Below are 9894 nucleotides of genomic sequence, written 5' to 3'. Positions count from 1 at the left end.
ACTGCACCCAGCACTATATACCCTGCATTATATAACAGTATATACTATATCCCCTGTACACTGCACCCAGCAATATATCCTGCATTATATAACAGTATATACTATATCCCCTGTACACTGCACCCAGCACTATATACCCTGCATTATATAACAGTATATACTATATCCCCTGTACACTGCACCCAGCAATATATCCTGCATTATATAACAGTATATACTATATCCCCTGTACACTGCACCCAGCAATATATCCTGCATTATATAACAGTATATACTATATCCCCTGTACACTGCACCCAGCACTATATACCCTGCATTATATAACAGTATATACTATATCCCCTGTACACTGCACCCAGCAATATATCCTGCATTATATAACAGTATATACTATATCCCCTGTACACTGCACCCAGCAATATATCCTGCATTATATAACAGTATATACTATATCCCCTGTACACTGCACCCAGCACTATATACCCTGCATTATATAACCGTATATATTATATCCCCTGTACACTGCACCCAGCACTATATACCCTGCATTATATAACAGTATATACTATATCCCCTGTACACTGCACCCAGCACTATATACCCTGCATTATATAACAGTATATACTATATCCCCTGTACACTGCACCCAGCAATATATCCTGCATTATATAACAGTATATACTATATCCCCTGTACACTGCACCCAGCACTATATACCCTGCATTATATAACCGTATATATTATATCCCCTGTACACTGCACCCAGCACTATATACCCTGCATTATATAACAGTATATACTATATCCCCTGTACACTGCACCCAGCACTATATACCCTGCATTATATAACAGTATATACTATATCCCCTGTACACTGCACCCAGCACTATATACCCTGCATTATATAACAGTATATACTATATCCCCTGTACACTGCACCCAGCAATATATCCTGCATTATATAACAGTATATACTATATCCCCTGTACACTGCACCCAGCACTATATACCCTGCATTATATAACAGTATATACTATATCCCCTGTACACTGCACCCAGCACTATATACCCTGCATTATATAACAGTATATACTATATCCCCTGTACACTGCACCCAGCACTATATACCCTGCATTATATAACAGTATATACTATATCCCCTGTACACTGCACCCAGCAATATATCCTGCATTATATAACAGTATATACTATATCCCATGTACACTGCACCCAGCACTATATACCCTGCATTATATAACAGTATATACTATATCCCCTGTACACTGCACCCAGCAATATATCCTGCATTATAAAACAGTATATATTATATACCGCTATACACTGCACCCAGCAATATATATATCCTGCATTATAAAACAGTATATTCTACACTGTGTGCAGAATTATTAGGCAAGTTGTATTTTAGAGGATGATTTTTATTATTGATCAACAACTATGTTCTCAATCAACCCAAAAGACTCATAAATATCAAAGCTTAATATTTTTGGAAGTTGGAGTGTTTTTATTTTTAGATTTGGCTATCTTAGGAGGATATCTGTTTGTGCAGGTAACTATTACTGTGCAGAATTATTAGGCAACTTAATAAAAACCAAATATATTCCCATCTCACTTGTTTATTTTCACCAGGCAAACCAATATAACTGCACAAAATTTAGAAATAAACATTTCTGACATGCAAAAAGAAACCCCCCCCCCCAAATTAGTCACCAATATAGCCACCTTTCTTTATGATGACACTCAGCAGCCTCCATCCATAGATTCTGTCAGTTGCTTGATCTGTTTACGATCAACATTGCGTGCAGCAGCCACCACAGCCTTCCAGACACTGTTCCGAGAGGTGGACTGTTGTCCCTCCCTGTAGATCTCACATTTTATGACGCACCACAGGTTCTCTATAGGGTTCAGATCAGGTGATCAAGGGGGCCATGTCATTATTTTTTCTTCTTTGAGACCTTTACTGGCCAGCCACGCTGTGGAGTAGTTGGAGGAATGTGATGGAGCATTGTCCTGCATGAAAATCATATTTTTATTGAACGATACCGACTTCTTCTCTACAGCGACCTAAACAGCGACGCTGCAGCGATCGGCTCGTCTATATCGCTGCAGCGTCGCTGAGTGTGACGGTACCTTTAAGATATTTCTTGACCCAGTCTTGACGTTCTATCTTATGTTTCTTGTTCAAAGGTGGTCGTTTTTCAGCCTTCCTACCTTGGCCATGTCCCTGAGTATTGCACACCTTGTGCTTTTTGTTACTCCAGTAACGTTGCAGCTCTGAAATATGGCAAAATTGGTGGCAAATGGCATCTTGGCAGCTTCATGCTTGATTTTCCTCAATTCATGGGCAGTTATTTTGTGCCTTTTTTGCCCAACATGCTTTTTCGACCCTGTTGGCTATTTGCCATGAAACGCTTGATTGTCCGGTGATCACGCTTCAAAGGTTTGGCAATTTCAAGACTGCTGCATCCCTCTGCAAGACATCTCACAATTTTGGACTTTTCAGAGCCCATCAAATCTCTCTTCTGACCCATTTTGCCAAAGGAAATGAAGTTGCCTATTAATTAAGCACACCTTGTATAGAGTTTTGATGTCATTAGACAACACCCCTCCTCATTACAGAGATGCACATCACCTGATTTACTTAATTGGTAGTTGGCTCTCAAGCCTGAACAGCTTGGAGTAGGACAACAAGTATAAAAAGTATCATGTGATCAAAATACAACTTGCCTAATAATTCTGAATGCAGTGTATATCCCCTGTACACTGCACCCAACGACATATATCCTGCATTATATAACAGTATATACCACTGTACACTGCACTCAGCAATATATATCCTGCGTTATAAAACAGTATATACTATATACCGCTATACACTGCACCCAGCAATATATATCCTGCATTATTAAGCAGCATGTACTATATACCACTGTACACTGCTCCCAGCAATTTATTTATTTATTTAATCGTATAAACATATATTTTAACATATAAGAATGAATAACAAATAATAAAAAGTGATTGAAAGGGGACAAAGGAACAGAAATCAGAGTCGAAATTATGTAAAATACATTGACCAAGAGATCTAGATGTAATTTGATTGTTTGGTCGTCTAGATATTATTATCATTATTTATTATTATAGCGCCATTTATTCCATGGCGCTTTACATGTGAGGAAGGGTATACATAATAAAAAGTACAATAATCTTAGACAATACAAATCACAACTGGTACAAGAGGAAAGAGGACCCTGCCCGCGAAGGCTCACAATCTACAAGGGATGGGTGAGGATACAGTAGGTGAGGGCAGAGCTGGTCATGCAGCGGTTTGGTCGATCGGTGGTTACTGCAGGTTGTAGGCTTGTCGGAAGAGGTGGGTCTTCAGGTTCTTTTTGAAGGTTTCGATGGTAGGTGAGAGTCTGATATGTTGGGGTAGAGGGTTCCAGAGTAGGGGTGATACGCGAGAGAAATCTTGCATATACTTGTATTCTTGTATATACTATATACCGCTATATACTGCACCCAGCAATATATATCCTGCATTATTAAACAGTATATACTATATACCACTGTACACTGCACCCAGCAATATATATCCTGCATTATATAACAGTATATACTATATACCACTGTACACTGCACCCAGCAATATATATCCTGCATTATATAACAGTATATACTATATACCGCTATACACTGCACCCAGCAATATATATCCTGCATTATGAATCAGTATATACTATATACCACTGTACACTTCACCCAGCTATATATATCTTGCATGATATAACAGTGTATACTATATAACGCTATACACTGCACCCAGCAATATATTCTGCATTAGAACAGTATATACTATATACCACTATACACTGCACCCAGCAATATATCCTGCATTAGAACAGTATATACTACGTATATACCGCTATACACTGCACCCAGCAATATATATCCTGCATTATAAAACAGTATATACTATATACCACTGTACACTGCACCCAAAGACATGTATAATGCAAAATAACAGTATATATTATATCCCCTGTACACTGGACCCAGCAATATGTATCCTGCATTATATAACGGAATATACTATATACCGCTGTACACTGCACCCAGCAATATACAGTACAGACCAAAAGTTTGGACACACCTTCTCATTTAAAGATTTTTCTTTATTTTCATGACTATAAAAATTGTAAATTCACACTGAAGGCATCACAACTATGAATTAACACATGTGGAATTATATACTTACCAAAAAATTGTGAAACAACTGAAATTATGTGTTATATCCTAGGTTCTTCAAAGTAGCCACCTTTTGCTTTGATGACTGCTTTGCACACTCTTGGCATTCTCTTGATGAGCTTCAAGAGGTAGTCACCGGAAATGGTTTTCTAGCAATCTTGAAGGAGTTCCCAGAGATGCTTAGCACTTGTTGGCCCTTTTGCCTTCACTCTACGGTCCAGCTCACCACAAACCATCTTGATTGGGTTCAGGTCTGGTGACTGTGGAGGCCAGGTCATCTGGCATAGCACCCCATCACTCTCCTTCTTGGTCAAAGAGCCCTTACACCGCCTCGAGGTGTGTTTGGGGTCATTGTCCTGTTATAAATAAATGATGGTCCAACTAAACGCAAACCGGATGGAATAGCATGCCGCTGCAAGATGCTGTGGTAGCCATGCTTGTTCAGTATGCCTTTAATTTTGAATAAATCCCCATCAGTGTCACCAGCAAAGGACCCTCACACCATCACACCTCCTCCTCCATGCTTCACAGTGGGAACCAGGCATGTAGAGTTCATTCGTTCACCTTTTCTGCGTCGCACAAAGACACGGTGGTTGGAACCAAAGATCTCAAATTTGGACTCATCAGACCAAAGCACAGATTTCCACTGGTCTAATCTTCATTCCTTGTGTTCTTTAGCCCAAACAAGTCTCTTCTGCTTGTTGCCTGTCCTTAGCAGTGGTTTCCTAGCAGCTATTTTACCATGAAGGCCTACTGCACAAAGTCTCCTCTTAACAGTTGTTGTACAGATGTGTCTGCTGCTAGAACTCTGTGGCATTTACCTGGTCTCTAATCTGAGCTGCTGTTAACCTGCGATTTCTGAGGCTGGTGACTTGGATAAACTTATCCTCAGAAGCAGAGGTGACTCTTGGTCTTCCTTTCCTGGGGCGGTCCTCATGTGAGCCAGTTTCTTTGTAGCGCTTGATGATTTTTGCCACTGCACTTGGGGATACTTTCAAAGTTTGCCCAATGTTTCGGACTGACTGACCTTCATTTCTTAAAGTAATGATGGCCACTCATTTTTCTTTATTTAGCTGCTTTTTTCTTGCCATGAGGGGTGGATTAAGGGTAGCCAGGGCCCCGGGCTGTTCAGACACTGTGGGCCCCTCCGCTCATGTGACGGGGGTCATGTGACGGGGTCATGATATACCCGAACCAGATTATTCCAGGAAAATGGCCGGGCCCTACTCTACTGTAACCTATTAAATATTTGTTAAAATCTGCAATACAATTTAGGTATAATTTGACCAATAATAACACATACAAGGAACAAATACCACCGCACCATGTCAAGACCACATATTACCACCACTTGGTGACCAAATAGCACATACAAGGGACAAATACCACAACACCATTTCCAGATCACATATTACCACCACATAGTGACTGAATACTACAATACTGATCAGTAATAAAAAAAAATAATAAAAAAACACAATACTATCACCATAAGTGCCAGTATTCACAGGAGATCTGTACTTGGTATGCAGTGTCTGTGTAGAGGTAATACAGAGATCACTGGTGGTATTATACACAGGAGCTCTGTATATAATGTATAGGTAATACAGTGATCACTGGTGACATTATACACAGGACCGCTGTATATAGTATACAGTGTATAGTGTCAGTGTATAGGCAACACTTGACTCACCAGTGACGTCTCTAGGTGAAGTCCTTCATCTTTCATCCAGCACAGACCACCATCATTTCTTCCAGCCAGGACTCGTTTCTGCAGGAAATAACACAGTTATCTCGAGCTCCGCTTGCAGAACACATTACTTAATTTTTCACAACTTCTACATTACACCACATGAAGAAAAAAAGGCGACATAGTGTCACTCTGCACAGTAACAGGACCGCCCCCCATTTAAAACAGTATACTCAAAAAATAAAATAAATACATCACTGCAGTAATAATATCCCTTAATTAACCCCTATGGTAATAATATTCCCCATCCTGGCCCCGTGTGTCTCATTCCTGGCTCCAGCCATATGTTCTCGCATCCTGCCCTCATGAGTATCCATTCTACCCCATATGATCTCCACATCCTGCCCCATGTCTCCATCGTATCCATCCTGCCCCATAGGGTTGAGCGAAACGGGTCGAACATTTTCAAAAGTCGCCGACTTTTGGCGAAGTCGAGTTTCATGAAACCCGATCCGACCCCTGTGCGTGGTCGGCCATGCGGTACGCGACTTTCGCGCCAAAGTCGCGTTTCAATGACGCGAAAAGCGCCATTTCTCAGCCAATGAAGGTAAACGCAGAGTGTGGGCAGCGTGATGACATAGGTCCTGGTCCCCACCATCTTAGAGAAGGGCATTGCAGTGATTGGCTTGCTGTCTGCGGCGTCACAGGGGCTATAAAGGGGAGTTCCCGCCGACCGCCATGTTACTGCTGCTGATCTGAGCTTAGGGAGAGGTTGCTGCCGCTTCGTCAGAAGCAGGGATAGCGTTAGGCAGGGTCCATTAACCACAAAACCGCTTGTGCTGTAGCGATTTCCACTGCCCAACACCACCTTCGGTGTGCAGGGACAGTGGAAGCTCCTTTTTTTTTTTTTTTCCTCAGCGCTGTAGCTCATTGGGCTGCCCTAGAAGGCTCCCTGATAGCTGCATTGCTGTGTGTACGCCGCTGTGCAAACCAACTGCTTTTTTCAAAGCACAAATCCTCTTGTTCCTTCCTTTCTGCACAGCTATCTTGTTTGTTTGTCCACACTTTTTATTTAATTTGTGCATCAGTCCACTCCTTATTGCTGCCTGCCATACCTGGCTGAGATTACTGCAGGGAGATAGTAATTGAAGGACAGTTCCTTTTTTTTTTTTTTGTGGGAGATTAAGATTGACATTTCTGCTAGAGTGCCATCTCTGTCTGTGTCATCTCTCACTCAGTGGGCCATAGAAAGCCTATTTATTTTTTTGCTTGATTTGGGTTCCAAAATCTACCAGAAAAAAATCACAACATCAATCAGTGGGAGAAAAATATTGGCCTCAGGGCTTGTGTGCCACTCCTTACTCCTGTGTGTGCCATCTCTCACTCAGTGGGCCATAGAAAGCCTATTAATTTTTTTGCTTGATTTGGGTTCTAAATTCTACCTGAAAAAATCAATAAATCAATCAGTGGGAGATTAATATTGGCCTTTGGGCTTGTGTGCCAGTCCTAAGCGTGCCATCTCTCTCTCTCTCAGATAGTGGGCCATAGAAAGCCTATTTATTATTATTTTTTTTATTGGGTTTATAAATTTTCCCTGGAAAAAAAAAAAAATGGGAGATTAATATTGGCCTCTGGGCTTGTGTGCCAGTCCTGAGCGTGTCATCTCTCTCACAAATAGTGGGCCATAGAAAGCCTATTTATTTTTTTGGTTGATTTGGGTTCATAATTCTACCTGAAAAAATCAATCAATCAATCAGTGGGAGATTAATATTGGCCTTTGGGCTTGTGTGCCAGTCCTAAGCGTGCCATCTCTCTCTCTCAGATAGTGGGCCATAGAAAGCCTATTTATTATTATTTTTTTTATTGGGTTTATAAATTTTCCCTGGAAAAAAAAAAAAATGGGAGATTAATATTGGCCTCTGGGCTTGTGTGCCAGTCCTGAGCGTGTCATCTCTCTCACAAATAGTGGGCCATAGAAAGCCTATTAATTTTTTTGCTTGATTTGGGTTCCAAAATCTACCAAAAAAAATCACTAAATCAATCAGTGGGAGATTAATATTGGCCTCTGGGCTTGTGTGCCACTCCTGACTCCTGTGAGCGTCATCTGTCACTCAGTGGGCCCTAGAAAGCCTATTTTTTGTTTTATTTGTTTTCTAAATTCTCCCTGAAAAAATCATTTTATTTTCTTTGGTTTCTAAATTATTCCTGAAAAAAATCATTTTTTTTGTATTTTTTTTTCTCTAAAGTCTCCCTGAAAAAAAAAAAAAAAAATCTGTGGGAGATTCATATTGCCCCTTCTGCTTGTGTGCCAGTCTTGACTCCTGGGTGTGCCATCTCTCTCTCTCTCTCCCCAATTGTGGGCCATAGAAAGCCTATTAATTTTTTTGCTTGATTTGGGTTCCAAAATCTACCAAAAATAATCACTAAATCAATCAGTGGGAGATTAATATTGGCCTCTGGGCTTGTGTGCCACTCCTGACTCCTGTGTGCGTCATCTGTCACTCAGTGGGCCCTAGAAAGCCTATTTTTTGTTTTATTTGTTTTCTAAATTCTCCCTGAAACAATCATTTTATTTTCTTTGGTTTCTAAATTATTCCTGAAAAAAATCATTTTTTTTGTATTTTTTTTTCTCTCAAGTCTCCCTGAAAAAAAAAAAAAAAAAGAAATCTGTGGGAGCTTCATATTGCCCCTTCTGCTTGTGTGCCAGTCTTGACTCCTGGGTGTGCCATCTCTCTCTCTCTCCCCAATTGTGGGCCATAGAAAGCCTATTAATTTTTTTGCTTGATTTGGGTTCCAAAATCTACCAAAAAAAATAACTAAATCAATCGGTGGGAGATTAATATTGGCCTCTGGGCTTGTGTGCCACTCCTGACTCCTGTGTGCGTCCTCTCTCACTCAGTGGGCCCTACAAAGCCTTTTTTTTTTTTTTTTTTCCTAAATTCTCCCTGAAACAATCATTTCATTTTATTTGTTTTATAAATTCTTCTGTAAAAAATAATTTTTTTTTAATTTTTTTTTTTTCTGAAGTCTCCCTTTTAAAAAAAACAAACACAAATCAGTGGGAGATAAATATTTACATTTGCGCTTCAGTGACAGTCCTGCGTGTGTGCCATCTCATTTGTTGCCAACAACAACAGAGTGTGTAACATTGTGGCTGATTTTCGTTGTGGTCTCACCCACCTGTAAAGGGGTAGCTAAATCATACTGAAGTTATAGCTCACCGTGTAAGTTGTGTGACAGCAACAAATACCGTTCGTTTGGTAACGTTTTTAAAACAATGAGGAAGTCTGGTGGAAGAGGTCGTGGCCGGGGGCGTTCATTGTCAGCTGGTAATGAGGGTAGTGGTAGTGTTGGAGCATCAGGTGGTCGTGGGAAAAAAAATATTGCACCTAAGTCTGGAGCTGTGGAGCCAGGTTCGTCGTCTGGCTACACAAGGCCTCGAACCCTCCCTTTTCTGGGAGTAGGAAAACCGCTTTTAAAGCCGGAGCATCAAGAGCAAGTTTTGGCTTATCTTGCTGACTCAGCCTCTAGCTCTTTTGCCTCCTCTCGTGAAACTGGTAAAAGTAAAAGCAGCGAGTCGTTAGTGGATGTTCACGGTCAGGGACAAGTCGCTTCCTTGTCCTCTTCAGCAAAAACAACAACAGAGAGGAATGCAGCAGGCGACACAACGGGTTACTCCATGGAGCTCTTTACACATACCGTCCCTGGCTTAGAAAGTGAAGCAGTTAACAGTCCATGCCCATTACAAGTTGAATCTGACATGGAGTGCACTGATGCACAGCCACAGCCAGACTACTATGCTGGTCCTTTGACTCAGACCACAACATTGCCCTCGCAGGGTGCTGATCAAGAATCAGACCCTGATGAGACTATGTTGCCCCATCACGAACGCTATACCACCGACCGACACGGTGACACAGACGAAGTTGCACACGAGC

Source organism: Ranitomeya imitator, chromosome 3, assembly GCF_032444005.1.
Source record: "Ranitomeya imitator isolate aRanImi1 chromosome 3, aRanImi1.pri, whole genome shotgun sequence".
Taxonomy (NCBI): domain Eukaryota; kingdom Metazoa; phylum Chordata; class Amphibia; order Anura; family Dendrobatidae; genus Ranitomeya; species Ranitomeya imitator.
This window is presented reverse-complemented; position numbering follows the sequence as displayed.